At 30.0% G+C, this 16,721-nt stretch overlaps 1 long non-coding RNA gene across 1 annotated transcript; it reads left to right on the forward strand.

Annotated features, from left to right (window-relative positions):
• The first annotated feature begins 13,138 nt into the window (after positions 1-13,138).
• LOC128291841 (uncharacterized) lies at positions 13,139-13,936 on the forward strand. The gene is made up of 2 exons (XR_008281776.1): positions 13,139-13,336; positions 13,601-13,936. It is a non-coding gene; the product is annotated as an uncharacterized LOC128291841 (long non-coding RNA).
• Positions 13,937-16,721: the final 2,785 nt, after the last annotated feature.

The raw sequence follows: 16,721 nt of genomic DNA on the forward strand, positions 1-16,721 counted from the left end.
CAATAAATTTCATGGGCTATTGGAACCTTCAAGGTTATAGTTTTTGTTTATTTTCATTTTATTTGTTTAATTACATTAAGTTTTTATATATTTATTTGTATGAGATGGGATAACATATCATATCTCGTTTCAATTATTTAGTGATTTTTATCAAACTTTTTATTATTAGCAACTCATAAAGTTTTAAATTTTTAAGCATAAAATTTGATGAAATATTATTAAATAATTTAGATGAGATACGGGATGTAATGCAACTGAAAATGTTGCCATCGAGGGTTGTAATATTAACTTCTCGGTTATTATGAGGCAGGGCAAAATGGTGCCAATTCTCAAGGATTGTTCAATTTGGATTCCTTCGGGACAATTGTGGATGTTTCTTGGACCTAATGGTTGTGGTCAGTGGCTAAGAGATCCAGGCAGTCAATTAAATGGTAGATTTTAATTTAGATTCTTTATAATTTATAAAATTTTAAATGGTCAAATTATATTTAGGCCCTAAAAATAATAAAAATTTCATTTAACTTTTTAAAATTATAAATATATAGACTATTAAAATGATGAAATTATATTTTTATTATCGTAAAAATATACAATTTAATTTCAACCCTTAAAAAGAATTTTTCTGACTCCCGTTGGTAAATCTATCTTTTTAAAGGTACACCCTCAAAATTTATGTTTTACCCTATATCAGTATCAGCACCGATAATCTAAAAGAGAATGCTACTTGCTTCAACTGGCGCGGATAATCGTTCAACTTCAATTTCCATATGAATTTGCCAACTTTCAGCACTGGGTTTGTCAGATTACCATATATGCCATGTTTAGGGAGTGCAATTATCTGGGGAAAAAATGGCTTTTATAATGGGCAAATAGCATTGGTCATATAAGAAAAAGTAGGCTGCCATTATGAGTTTGATAAACTGTTGGTTCTCTTTTAATTTTGAAAATATGGCCTGGATTATAAGAGTTGGCTATATTGCGAGTCATGCAGATCTTGGCAGGTCTTTTGACCCCTACAAACGGGGCTTTACAAGTTAGGAGGCCCAAGAGTTATGTATTCCAAAATCCAGACCATCAGGTTGGTTCTTTTCCTTGGGAAGTACTCTTTTATAAATAAATTTCAAGATATAATATTTTTATCATTGGTAATTCATTTTACAATTAGTGGGATTAATTTGTATATGGGTAATCCCTGAGTATATATGGTAATTTGTCTATGCTTACTACTTAATCAGCTTCTTCCCGAATTGGATTATACAGATTTTATATATCTATTTAAGAAATTTAACTACGTATACCACTAAATAAAAAGTTCAAGAAAGAAAATTTGGTATTGAGAGTACTAAATTTATATTAATTTATAAACAAATTATTTGATAAATTAATTTCAACGTTAATACATGTATATCATTATTTTCTTTTATTAATCAGTTTCTTCCCAAATTGGATGTTACTAATCTCCTAACACTAAGCACCCAAATTTCAAAGGAAAAGGATGCTTCAAATAGATTCACACACGTAACTTGGTCCACTTCCCTCCACTGTTTTTACTTAATTACCATAATAATCAATAATTTATTGCATCATAGAACGAAGCACGAAGTCTTACATAAATCCCTGTTACGAATTACGTACCAAAAAAAAACACAGCAGAACCACCCAACTTTATTCCCTTCAACACCATAGAACTCCTCTAACCACAGCTACTCTCCAACCGCCCGATGGGGAGTTATCTGCAGATATTGAGAAAAAAATAAATTTTTTATTAAACAGTAACAACTCATTGAAATTTCAGTTAGAGCACATGAGTTTTTGAATGGATGAATATTGAGGCAGATTCAAGGGCTCTCATCAACCCAACCCAAGCATGAAAAATAAAATCTACACAAATCACAATGTGTGCTAGTTTCTGTTCGTAATTTTAATTGAATGATGATGGGGATGCAGCTACGGCGTGCTTTGGGGAAGATCAAACCCAGTTCCCATCAAGCAATCTTTTTGCAGCGGCGGGTGATGGGATATGGGACAATGGAGCATCATGCGGAAGGAAATACCTGGTGAGATGCATAAGCTAAAAAGGGAAGAGAAATGAACGTTTTACCATCAAACTTATTCATTAATCTCGGGAAGTTCTACATCAACTTCGGCCTCCCCAGAGATAGTAGCAAGACGATTTGAAGTAACAGTGGCACGGTTTCTTCGTCTGATGCAAACAAACACGAGGTTGAGAAGAAAAATAACAGCGATGCCAGTTAGCTGGATCAATGCCATGATTTTTGTGTCCCCCTCCATGTTAATGTCCCCGGAGAAACCCAACGAAAATCTTGATGATGAAGATTTCATAGAAAATCCCATTGTTTTTTAGGTTAAGAAGAAATATGTGAAGCACACAAGACGACAAGGATGGTTTTTTTATGTGATCGACCAAGGCGTGGATGGTAGTAAACAAACAAAGCTGGTTTTATATAGGCAAGGTAATGCACAGAAAAAGACAACATGGATGTAGATTTTACGTGGTAATTGGGATATAATTATGTCTCGAGGCCTATTTTTTTGGTCTTCTAAAAAATAATTTTTCTTGAACTATTTGACTAACTAAAATAGTCGAGCCTTTATAGTACATTTCAACCTAGAAGATGTTAGAATTCCTTTCAAAATCAAAGATGATATCATCGATGTTGATTTCCAGCAAGACTCATTTTTTTCCAACTAACTAAATTGGCTTTGTATTTTTCTAACACAAGTGTTAAAGAGGTTTGATTAGCAAGAGTTGTTGAAGTTTTTAAGGGGACCATACCGTGGCGAATGTGTTGAATGTTGAGGAAGGAGAAACTATATAAAAAGGAAACGTAAAAAAGAAATAGAAAAGAAGAAAAAATGAAACTTGAAGAGTTAATATGCAGTATCACTGTTCATATTGATGTCCGCGGAAAACCCCCATGAAAATGATTATGATGATGATGAAGAGTTGTAGAAAATTCCACTGTTTTATTAGGTTAAGAAGAAATATGTGATGCTTACAAGGATAAATTTTTACGTAAGCGACGAAGGGCTAACAAGGTAGTTTTATAGGAACACTGTACACGTTATATATAAATAAAATTATTACAAAATAGTTTTAAAAACATTTTTCGGTAATTATTTTAAATTTTCCTAACAATTCTAAACTTTTTATTACAAGCTTTTAAAAAGACATAGTTTTAAAATAATTATGTAAGAAACGTTGGATATTTATTTAGAATTAAGTAAATATACATTAACGAATTTTGATTTAGAATTTTTACACTTAGCATCTTAAAAACATTAATTAAAATATTATAAAAAATTGTTTACGAATTAAATACAAAACTGTTTTATTATATGAAATTTTAGGACCGTAAAATTTTATGTTAAATTCATATCCATTACAATATTATTTTTTGTTACATCATTGTTAATTGAGTGTTTTTAAGGCTTAATATATTATTTAGTATCCGAGTTTGATGCTTTTTCTAATGTGATGCATGTGTTATTTGTTGGTCCAATCTACTATTTGTATTTGACCAAAGTTGTAAATTTTGGTACCCAAAGGTAACGGATGTTAACTTTTCAGTGTCTAATTTAGATATTAGTGTTGATTTGATAGAATTTAGTTGCTAATAAAGAAAAAAAAGTCAAAATAACATAAAAGAAAAAAAAACCAAATTCCTCAAAACGAGAAAAATATAGGAACTAATTATAGAATTTAACCTAAAATTTTTGTTTGAAATGATGATTTAATGTGCCGTGTTACCTTACCGTTTTACCATTAACGGCTCGGTGACTAAAATATTACAACACGATAAGATAAGTGACTAAAATGTAACCTAAGATAAACAAAAGTGTCTATTTTGATAGTTTTCCTTTTTATAATTAAATTTTAATTATATTTAAAAATGTTTTTTTACTTTTTATTAAATAATTTAGATTAAATTATTTGGATATCATATTTTCTGTGGTAATTGGGGTTGAAAAAAGATAATTCCATAGGCTTAAAATTTTTTAATCTTTTAAAAATAAAAATATTTTTTTTATAATAGACACCTAATTTAAGGCTTAATTACAATCAACTCTATTTTTACAATCTCATTTATCTGTTTAAATTTTGTTAGAGAAGTGGTTGTCATACAAAATAACATACTGTTATAAAGAGATAATAGTTGTAAATTTATCATAAAATTTCATGGATTTCCTTCAAATAAATAAAGTAACAGATGCATGTATTGTTATTTTTATACATATTTTATTTTACATTCTTTCACATTATTAATTATAAAATTCATAAACATAACAAGTTCAATTAATCAATATAAATTATTAAATTAAATTAATTAATTTAATAAATTTATGATGTTTCAAAATTCATAATAAAATATTTAATTATGGAATTTAATAATTAGGTGAATTCTAGAATTTCAATTTAGCCTTTGCAAAAAAGAAAGATTTCTAACTGTTCGAGACTTCTCAAATAAACTATATATATTGCTTGGGTTCAGATCGAGTGTGAAGTGAAGGATCTTGTTAAGATATGGGATACCATTGCCAAGTACCAATCGTCCAACCTGTAAAATGGTCGGCTATGCACTCATGCTTATTAAGACAATAATCAATAATTTAATAATAAAAATCAGTAAACAAAATTAAGGATCACAACGCAAATAAAACTAAAAACACCCAAATCATATTTAAAGCCAAAGAAATCAAATAAGTTGAATCCATTTATTGCATCATAGAACGAAGCATAAAGTCTTACATAAAATCACAAAAAAAAAAAAAAAACTGTAGCAGCACAAGCACCCAACTTTATTCCAAACACCATCAAACTCCTCCGACCGGAGCTACCATACCACCACCCGAGAGATCTGCAGATAGATACATTATTGAAAAAAAATATTTTTATAATAATTTGATTAAATTATAATAAATATAGTATAGAGTTCATGATTTAACCATCTTAACATTTAATTTATTAATTAAACAGTAACAAGTGTTGGCCGAGGGACTTGGCCTTTAGATTGACTGACGAAAGGGTACAAAGTAAAATTTTATTCTATTTGTATATTAGGTCTATTTTATTTTAAAATTAAATTTAATAGTCCTTAAAAGATATAAGAGTAATTAAAATAAATTTTTCTATTTTTATTTTTTAAAAATAATAAATTTAAAAATTATATAAAATTCTCATTTAAATTATTCAAGATATCTCTCAAAAATTTCCTCAAGTTTAGATTTAGAAAAACTTTAGGAAATTTTTGAGGGATATATTTGGGTAATTTAAATAAAAATTATATATATTTTAAATTTTTTGTTTTTAAAAAATAAAAGAATGAGAAGATTTTATTTTATTATTCTTATATCTTTTATGGGCTATTTAAATTTAATTTTAAAAGAGGATAGGCCTAACATGCAAATAAACCCTTTTATCTGCAAATCTAAAATTGAAAACTCCAACATTATATGCTTTTTAAAAAAGCTAGAAAGGGAAGAGAAACAAACTATACATACCAAGTCATCTGGTCAAGTGGTAGATTAACGTCGGCCACCACAGACATAGTATCAAGATGATTTGGAACGATAGTGGCCACAGGGATAGTAGCAAGATGATTTGGAGCCACAGTGGCACGGTTTCTTCGTTTGATGAAATCAAGCACGAGCTTGAACAGAAAAAGAAGAGAGAAGCCGGCAAGCTGAATCAATGCCATGATTTTCGTGTCACCCTCCATGTTAATGTTGCTGGAGAAACCCAACGGAAATCTTGATGATGAAGAATTCTTAAAAAATGCCATTGATTTTCGGTGCTTATCAGGTTAAGAAGAAATATGTCAAACTCACTAAACACTAAGGAGCAGAACTCTGCAACCAAGGCTTTGATGTTTACTGGTAAACTATGAAGGAAGTTCTATAGGAAAATATGTGAAAAGGGCAGATCTTGGCTTTTAGGTTTATGAATATTCCATTTCCTTTTATTTGCTTTTCTCATTCTTTTGCTTTTAGGTTTACGAGTATTCTATTTCCTTTTGCTTTTCTCATTTCGTTTATTCTTTGTCAATGGGACCCGCCCTGAGTATACCACCACCGAATGGAGAGATTTGCAAACCCTAAGATGGAGAGAGAAACAGTAGATTTTGTTTTTATTATGTAAAAGTTTACAAAAACAATGGAGTTGCTAGGGCTCGTGGTGATTGCAAACTGTTACTCTCTTGTCTATCAAGGCAAAACTAGACTAAGCAAAATTAAGTTAAAAATTTAATTTAATTAATTAATTTCGAAGTTTTCGTTTTTGTAACAATAAAAGGTTAAAATTTAAAAGTTAAAGCAATTTATATATAGGGTAAGGATACCTTCTTAATCTCTCAATCTCATTTTACCCATATTTTACAGCATACAAAATATTTTGTGCAGAAGTTGAGCAAAGAGGAAAGATTTGTATTCTACAAATAATTCATTAGTTTCTAATAAATAAGAACTTGGAATCAATAGACCCAGTCTGTGCACCCCAACTAGGAGACAACAAGTTTCGAAAATTATGATTATCTAGTTTTGTTCTTAAACTCTCCTCTCTCATAATCTTATCCCCACCCCCAAAACAAAAGAAGGGAAAAAAAGCAAAGTAAACTCTCCTCCGATAATCCCAAACAAAAAAGAAGAAGAAAAAAAGGCAACTTCTTGGCAGCAACAAGTTGTTTAGAAAATAATTATTATTTGTAGAAGAGAAATATTATGTGTGTGGGAATTCATATGCAAGCAACTTCTTGGCAGCAACATCGTGTTGCTTGATATAGTTTTGCACTTAAATCCTCCTCCTTTCAACCCCCGCCCCACCCCCCCCAAAAAAAAGCAAGGTATCAAAGTCTATGGTTTTGAACCATTATTACTTACTCCACAAGTGTTTGAATTCTCGTCGTAGGAGCTTGTTTTTGCACTCAAGGATGCAGAAATTAATAGAAAACTTGCCTTTAGTTTCTGAAATAAAATTTCATACAAATAAGCTTTTTATATATATTACTTGGGTTCATTGAGAGTGAAAGATCTTGTTAAAATGTGGGATGCCATTGCCAGGTGCCAACCATCCAACCTGTAAAATGGCTAGTCATACACTCATGCATACTACTTAATCAGCTTCTTCCCAAATTGGATGAAATAGATTTTATATATCTATTTAAGAAATTTAACTACGTATAACACTAAACAATAAGTTCAAGAAAGAAAATTTAGTCTTGAGACTACAAAATTTATATTAATTTATAAATAAATTATTTGATAAATTAATTTCAATGTTAATACATGTATATCATCGTTTTCTTTTATTAATAAATAAATGACTTACAAATGTAAAATTGACTATGTATAACAAAGTTCAAGAAAGAAAATTTAGTATTGGGACTCAAAATTATATTATTTAATAAATAAAATATTTGATAAATTAATTTTTCGTATCAAAGCCAACTAAACAAGTCACAAAAATAAATAATTAAACAAATAAATTTTTAAAAAATTATGTCCAATTCTTTAAGGTTGAGTATTTTTTTCTTTTTATAATCATTATTAAATTAGATGTTACTAATCTCCTAACAGAAAGCACCCAAATTTCAAAGGAAAAAGAAGCTTCAAAGAGATTCACACACATGACTTGGTCCACTTCCCTCCACTGTTTTTCCTTAATTACGTCAATAATCAATAATTTAATAAAATAAAATAAAAGTTCAATCCATTTTTATTACATCATTGAACGAAACACGAATTCTTACATAAAACCCTGTTACGAATTACTAAAAAGAAAAACAATCGCAGCAAAAGCGCCCAACTTTATTCCCTTCAACATCATAGAACTCCTCTGACCACAGCTACTGTCCAACCACCCGACGGGGAGTGATCTGCAGATATTGAAAAAAAATTAATTTTTATAAAAAAATGAATTAATATTATTAAACAGTAACAACTCATTGAAATTTCATTTAGAGCCCATGATTTTTTGAATGGATGAATATTGAGGCAGATTCAAGGGCTCTCATCAACCCAACCCAAGCATGAAAAATAAAATCTACACAAATCACAGTGTGTGCTAGCTTCTGTTCGTAATTTTAATCAAATGATGATGGGGATGCAGCTACGGCGTGCTTTGGGAAAGATCAAACCCAGTTCCCATCAAGCAATCTTTTTGCAGCGGCGGGTGAAGGGATATGGGACAATGGAGCATCATGCGGAAGGCAATACCTGGTGAGATGCATGCATGAGCTAGAAAGGGAAGAGAAATGAACGGTTTACCATCAAACTTATTCATTAATCTAGGGAAGCTCTACATCATCTTCGGCCTCCCCAGAGATAGTAGCAAGACGATTTGAAGCGACAGTTACACGTGGTTTCATGCGAACTAACACGAGGTTGAGCAGAAAAATAACAGCGATGCCAGTAAGTTGGATAAATGCCATGATTTTTGTGTCCCCCTCCATGTTCATGTCCCCGGAGAAACCCAACGAAAATCTTGATGATGAAGAATTCATAGAAAACGCCATTGCTTTTCGGTGCTTATTAGGTTATGAAGAAATATGTGAATTCACTAAACCCTGTGCAACAAGGAATTTTTGCTAAGGGACGAAGGCTTTGATACGGTTTACTCGTAAACTGAGAAAGAAGTTTTATAGGCAAAATTGTGCCAAGTTGTTACTCCGAAAAAAGGACTAAATGTGTTATGGGACTTGAATGACAATTGTTTTACGTCAATGTGGGCCCGCCTAAAGACATATGCATGCATGCATGCATGTGTGACTAATGTATGTGACTATAATGTGTCACTCTATATATGTGATTATTTTCACCATTCATATGTTATGAAAAATAATAATAAATATTTAAAAAGTTGTTTTTTATTTAATTTAGATTAAATTAATTTTTATTTATTAAATTATAAACTATATTACATATGTGTATAAAGTCATACACTCTATGATAATTGGGATATAATAATTCTTTTATTGAAATAATACTAATTCCATACACGCTTAATTTAATCTCTATAGCTACATATTAAAAACGTTTGCAGTGGACCACATGAAGGAGAAGTTTTTATTTCAACTACATAGCCAAAAACTAGGGGTGAAGCCAGAAAATTCTTTTAAGTGGGGTCGGATGAAATTTTAATTTTTTATAGTTTATATTTTTATAATTTGTAAAGGATTAAATTAAATTTTTATAATTTTAGGGGGGCAAAGTGTAATTTTACTTTTACTAATTTAAAATTTTTAACAAATTTCAAGGGCCTAAAATGCAATTTTCTATTTTAGGGGGCCGGGGCCATGCGAGCCCCCTAACTACGCCGCTGCCAAAAACTCCATTTATGACGCCATGTATGACAATGGAATTTTTCTATAAACCTACCTTTGTCAATGCATCTTTGCTTCACATACTTCTTCTTATCCTAATAATCTCTGAAAAACTTTGGAATTTTCTGACAACTCTTCATCATCAACATTTAAGATGATTTTTTTATTTGCATTCGTTTTGTATTTTTTTATAGTCTTTTACATGTCTAATAAAAGGTTAGTTTATTGTTTTTATTAATTTTAATTCTATTTATTTTAAGATAATTTTGGGTTTTAACTGTGATCTTATGTGTCACCATACATATGTGATAAAAATAATAAAAATGGAAATGAATAAATATTATAAAATATTTTTTGATATGATAATTTTTATAATTTTTTAAGAATTTTATATTTTTACATTTTTATAATTTTCTCTTTAATTTATAAAATTAATTAAATATGATACAATAATATAAATTGCTAAATAAATTATATTTATATGTAAGTTAATTTTAAAGGTTTTTTTTTTAGAAATAATATTGAAGGTTAACTATTGTTAACATAAATGTATTAATTATAGTTGTGTATGTCCATTTGTCCGCACATCCCCCAACCACCCCAAAAACCAAAACAAAACGCAGGTTTTACTCAAAGTTGGTCCCAAGTATGTACGTAAAAGAAAACAAAGAAAAGGGGATGGATAGATGGTAGATTGATATACTAAAAAGCATATCAACCGTTGATATATGGACTGAGGTGTATTTTAAAAAGCATATCAACGGTCGTTATGTCTTTTTAAGGATGCATGGCACTCCTAATTTATTACACTAATTTACTGCAATGCTGGGCGCTGGACTGTGGCATGCACATATTAATTTATTAAAGTCAGTCAAACATAATATGTACTTTTCTAGTGTAAAGAAAATCCCTGTGTGCAATAAAAAGAGAACCGACAGGCGATAGAGACCCAAGTTGTTATTGATAAGAAAATAATGAATTAATTGTAGAAGAGAAATATTTCCACAAAATAATTTGTATGCTGCAAAATATGTGTCAAAATGAAATTGAGAGATTAAGAAGGTACCCTTACCCTTACCCTTACCTTACCCTATATATATTGCTTTCACTTTAATATTTCAACCTTCAATTATTATAAAAACGAAAACTTGGGAAATAAATAAATAAAATTAATTTTATTGTAATTTTTTTTAAAAAAATTATGCTTAGCATAACATTAATTATAAATGTAAATCATTTGAGAAAAAAAATGATGGTCCTACCAAATGCAATGTTTATATTCCCTATCATCTGGGGCATCCTCGATTAGGACATCCTGATTAATCCTCATCTTCTCGATAAAATTTTAAATAAGTTTTCAATTCTAGTTTATAATTAATTAACAAACTATATTAATCGTAGTTCTTGTAGCCGTAGGCCGACTTTTTCCAGAGACTCTTTACAAAGTAACAAGCCATTACATCTAATTTTTAACGACATCCTGAGGTTGTCAAAACTATTTTTGATTTTGAAAACAAAATGGAGATTGACTTTGAAAGAAGGTATGGAGTCGTCACCGATCTATTTTTGTTTAGATGTGATCGGATCACCTAATAAAATATTTTATGAAAATGTCAATTTTGGCCTAAGTAAATATAAGAAAACGGGTTCGGGAGTCGGTTACGTATGAGGAAGGATTAGCACCCTCATTACGCCCAAAATTGGTACCAAATTGATTAAATACTGTCCTTATGTCTGAGATTTAAAAATGTTTTTGAAATGTGGTTCCTTTTATAAACATTTGAATAGCCTAAGTTGGTCGTCAAAATTCTCTTGTTTCAGAAAAATACAGCATCACATCCAGCACGATAAGACATGATCCTTTATACCCTCGAAAACACGATAAATTTCGACTTCCAAAATTTTATATGTTGAAAATCACAAAAAGATGTCCAATTATTTAGTCCAACGAAAAAACCGAAACCCAGCATAGTAGGGCACGATTCCTCGAATTTTTAGACATTGAACATTGCCTTATTTTAGAATTTAGAGAACATGAGTGAAATTCTAAAGGGATATTCGATTATTTTGAACAAACGGGAAATTGCAACCCAGCACAATAGGGCACGATTCCCCGAATTGCCAAACATCAAACATTACTTTCGTTTTAAAGAATTTTTAAAGACATGAGTGAAATTCCAAAGGAATATTCGATTATTTTGAACAAACGAGAAATTGCAACCCAGCACGATAGGCCACGATTCCCCGAATTGCCAAACATCGAACATTGCCTTCGTTTTAAAGAATTTTTGAATGAATAATTATAAAACTAGCTTAAAACGCATTAATTCGACTTGAAATAAAACGGAATACTTAGTTTTAAAAAGTTGGAAGTTATAAAGAAATATTTCATAAATCAAAAGGAAAAAAATGATCATGGGATGACATACACACAAAATACAACAATTGGTAAATGAAGATAACATAATCTTATTTGATCAACTAACAAAATAAATGATTAAATATAATTAAACTAAAAATATAACCCAATTTTCAAGCATGTATGGAGAATAATTGATATGACAATACAAAGACGAAAATAATATGCCACAATAATATTCATAGCCTAGCGTAACATAATCAATACAAGATATACAAAATAAAATAAAGATTAAAAGAAACAATATAGTATAAAACAAGTTTAGCATAATGATAAACACGTAATATATAATATATGAATTGATGGATTTTAAAAGAAACTAGAGATATGTGTATAAGCATTTAAAATGTGTATTATAGGATGAAGATTTTAAATCAAGAAATATACAAAGGGCAAAAAAATATTTATTAAAATATATAAAGGAAAATTTAAATAATCTATAGGATATACAAGGATAACAAAAGTATATAATAAAACATAATCTTAAGAAATACATACAATAGGTTTACAAAACATACATATGCATAAATAGATTTAAAAATAATTATTTGTAAAAAGAGCATGCACTTTAATAATGCATCTAAGATTAAATTAATTTTATTATAAATTATATATATAATAAATTTAAGAACATACTTATATATACAAAGAAAACTATATGTATAAAATAACATGAATTTAATGATGTATATAAACCAAACATATGTTACTATGAATCATACACATATATATAAAGAATATTTGAATGAAGTATTACATAAAATATTAAAATAATATAATATGAAAAAGAACTTTAAAATAATAATTTTAATATATAAATTATCTATAGGAATATTGTACAAAATGTTAAAATAATCTAAATAAAAAATCTTCAAGATAATTGTACAAATAAAACAAATAAAATGATTAAAACGGGTCTGCATATTTAAAAAAAAAATTTAAACGCACTTTGAAATAGCAAATTAAGTAAATGAAGGACCAAATTAAAATTGAACCCAAAATAAAGGGATAATTTGCAAATAAACAAATGTAAATTGGACCAATATTGTGTAATGCGCGCAACTGTATGAGGACTAGAATTGGGAATATCCCCGAGTCCAAAACGCAGCGCTACACCGTGGACTAAAATGAAGATACGAGCAAATTAAAGAGCCAAATAAAAAAAGCAAAGTAACGACACGCCCGCGCAAAAGAAGAGGACTTAACGCGAAATTATCCCTCTCCGCAGAAACACGCAGATCCCAAGGGCAAAGGAAACGGATCGGGTCGGGCAGACCTACACGGCGTCGTTTCGAGGCTACTGAACCATGCCTGAAACGGCGTCACTCCGGGCCTCAAATTAAAAGAGAAAATAAGCTTAAAAATTAAGCATTTCGACAAAGCAGAAAGGGAAATTGAAACCCTAAATGCTTGCCCCTCTTCAGTTCGCCGTTCGACCCCTATTCCACCATTGTAATCGATGGACGATGGTCTAAGGTAGTTCCCCACGTTCAAGGTTCGTCAATTTCAACCTCAAAATCTCCTCTCAAACTTCGATGTCTATGAAGGAGAGGAGGATTTCAGTCGTTTATTCACGAAGGTAAACTCCCTCTTTTATTTCATTATACTAAGAAAACACATGCAAAACGAAAAGAAAAAGGAAACATATTCAAAAGAAAGAAATACAAGGCGAACGAAATCACCTTTTTTTTTAATTTTTGGTTGCTTTTGTATTCAATATGCGTTTCTTTGTGTGTGTAAAAAACGATCAATACATTCTTTTGGGGCTTTATAACCAAAATCTAAAAGAAAAAAATACAATATTTTCCTTGCTTTTTGCTGTCGTTCTCTTGTTCGTTTGCAGGTATTGGGTACGGGGCGTGTGCTGGCACTTGGCGTGAGGCATACGGAGGCGCGTGTGGCGGTCGTACGGTGCTGAAGGCTGGGGCTTGGCTGCGGCGCAAGGGAGAGAATCCTAGGGTTTCTGTTGTTTTAATTTTTTGGGCCTGCTGGGCCGTATAATCTTGGGCTAGGGTTAGTATTAATTTTGGGTTTGTAATTTGGACTTTGATGATGGACTATTGGATTTTTGTTTATTTATTTGTTTCTTTATTTTGGTTGTTGGGCCCTGGGTAAATCGGGCTTTCTATAGAGGTTATCGCCGATTTTATCGATCCGATCCACAAGAAACGATACCATATTTTATTTGTTAATCAATTTTCCAAATATATGTGGTTGGTCACACTTAAAACTAAAATTAAAATTTAAGCTTACTAAAGTACATTATTTTCTTATTTATGAGTTAGGGAAAAGTTATGGGTAGTCATAGGCATTGTGTAAAAAAATTAGACATGATCAGATCTTATAACGATATTACTAAAAGAAAAAACTAAAACTGAAATTCTTTTAATCAAACATGGTTTCAAAACAAAAATATTATCTTCTTATACTAATGGTGGTGATGGTGAATTTCAAAAATTAGATTCCTATTTAAAATCACATGAAATTAATTAGTGTTTATGTAATGTCTGGAAAGTCATTTAGTAATTGGATTTGAGTATAATTACCTGTAATTACACAATAATGGCATGTTTGGGTAACATTGTAATTAGTGAGTCTTACTAAATATGATATAATTGTAACACCCCAATTACATTTTCTAATTCTTAAGGGAAGGGTAAGAATTGGAGTAATTACTGAAGTAATTACACCTAAATCTAATTACCTCACAGCTTTACAAATACTTATACATTGTATTATAAGTATGAGCATCTATGAGTATTTGGAATGGTCATGGTAAAAATATTAAAACTATATTATGAATCCTAACAATATTATATTATAGAAAATAATTTGTGTCTTTTACAAAGTGATGACAAAAAGAAAATTAAAAAAATAATTTACGTATTGTAAAAGTATTATATTATTTAAAAAAGTTATATATATTATAAATTTTATATTATTCTTAATTAAAATTACTTATTATAAAAGTTCTATAACCCAATATAAGTCTTTATATAAATTAAGTTTATATAAGTTTTTATAATCAAAATTATAGATTGTTTACATTGTTAACCCAAATATAATATGGTAAATGCTAGTTATGCAAATACAAAATGTTTTCTTGCACCATGTCCATGGGGTACGACATCATTTGAGAGATTGGAGTCAGACACAAACGCCAAAGATAGCTCACAAACTCTTTAATTTGAAACATTTAAAACTTTCAGATATGGTTGAGAAAACATTTGTTATTCTAAAAAAAGATTTTCCTTATTAATACCACCACCTCAGTATAGCATAAAAAAAACCTAGATTATAGTAGCATATTGCATACTTCGTAGTTTTATTCGTAGTTTTATTCGTAGATGGAACTGAAATGATCTATACTTTGAATAGTACAAGGAAGAATGAGATCAAGATAAAGTTAATGATGAGAAGAGTATATGTTGAATGTTAAAAAAAATAATCTAACACATATGGAGTCCTACAGCAATTAGAAAAATTGCATATAATATTTACGTTTCTTGTTATTTTTATTAGTAATTATATTATCGACTACTTTCTTTGACTAACATATTACATATAATGATTTGATTTCAATTTTGTTACTCATTTAGAATTTTTTTATCGTATTGATATTTTTATGGTAATTAATATTTTAAAACATCTAGATTATGTATCTATATAATTACAATTTGTACTATCAAACATGATATAGAAAATTGTGATGTAATTACAATATGTTAACCAAACAAGTCTAAAAAATTACAAATCTTTATACCCTGACAATTACAGTTGCATGAAATTACTTTATACCGTACGAACATAACTTTAGTGTCACCTCCTTATACTCCTCAACAAGTAGCTTTAGTTTAATGCCGATATCGGCATGCTATTGAGACTGCACGTACTTTGTTACATCAATCATCTTTACCCCCAATTTTTTGGAGTTATGCCTGTCACCAAGCTATATATTTAATAAATCGGATGACTACACACCTAACTTACAAAATAAAATTAAACTACCCTTTGAAGTTTTAATCCAAACTGTTCCTAATTATGATTCTATCAAAGTGTTTGGATGTTTATGCTACTCGTGGCTCAAGCATAAATTAGAGCCTCGCTCTATACCATGTGTTCTTTTAGGTTTACAGCCACTAATGTTTTGATCCGATTAATTCCAAGCTATGTATATTCAGGGATGTACTGTGTTTGGAAGATAATTTTTCCTTCGAAAATACGTTTTCGAATTTAAAAAATAAGGATAATATTTCTTGGAATATTCTTTCTACTAAACAACCTAAATTGGGCAACGATTTACTTTTGAAATCTTCGTATTAGTTGCCATCGACAAGTACATTGTTGCCAACCCATTCTCAACAATCTCAATCACTCTCTTCCGGATCCAATTGCTCATGTATTATTTCTCCTTCACCATCGACTTTAGCTTTGTAAATAAACCTTGATATGTTCCAGCTGCCATCCACTACAACTCCACATCAAGCTTCTCCCCATCCAAGTGCTGCTCCTTCAACTCATATGCTTTCCTCTCCACCTCTTCTAACTTATCACCACCGACCAAGACCACCTTCTCTCACACACCAAGTCTACTTCCCTCTACTACGACTCAGCCATCACATTCGATGGTATCTCTACAAACAAACCCTGATTCACCCACAACCTCTCAAACAGTAACTGGAACTCATCCTATGGTAACTCATTCACAAACAAACAGTCTTAAACCTTGCGAATTCCTCACCAAAGTTTATTATACAATTTTATGAATTTCCATTTAATAAATAAAGTATAACATACGCATGCATTATTACTTTTATACATATTTTATTTTACATTCTTTCACATGATTAATTATAAAATTTATTTTGAGTTACTAAATTCAAGTAATCGATTTTCTAAATTTACGATATTCTAAATTCCTAATAGAATATTTAATCGTGGAACTTAATAGTTTCTTGAATTGA

This window comes from Gossypium arboreum, chromosome 4 (genome assembly GCF_025698485.1).
Source record: "Gossypium arboreum isolate Shixiya-1 chromosome 4, ASM2569848v2, whole genome shotgun sequence".
NCBI lineage: Eukaryota > Viridiplantae > Streptophyta > Magnoliopsida > Malvales > Malvaceae > Gossypium > Gossypium arboreum.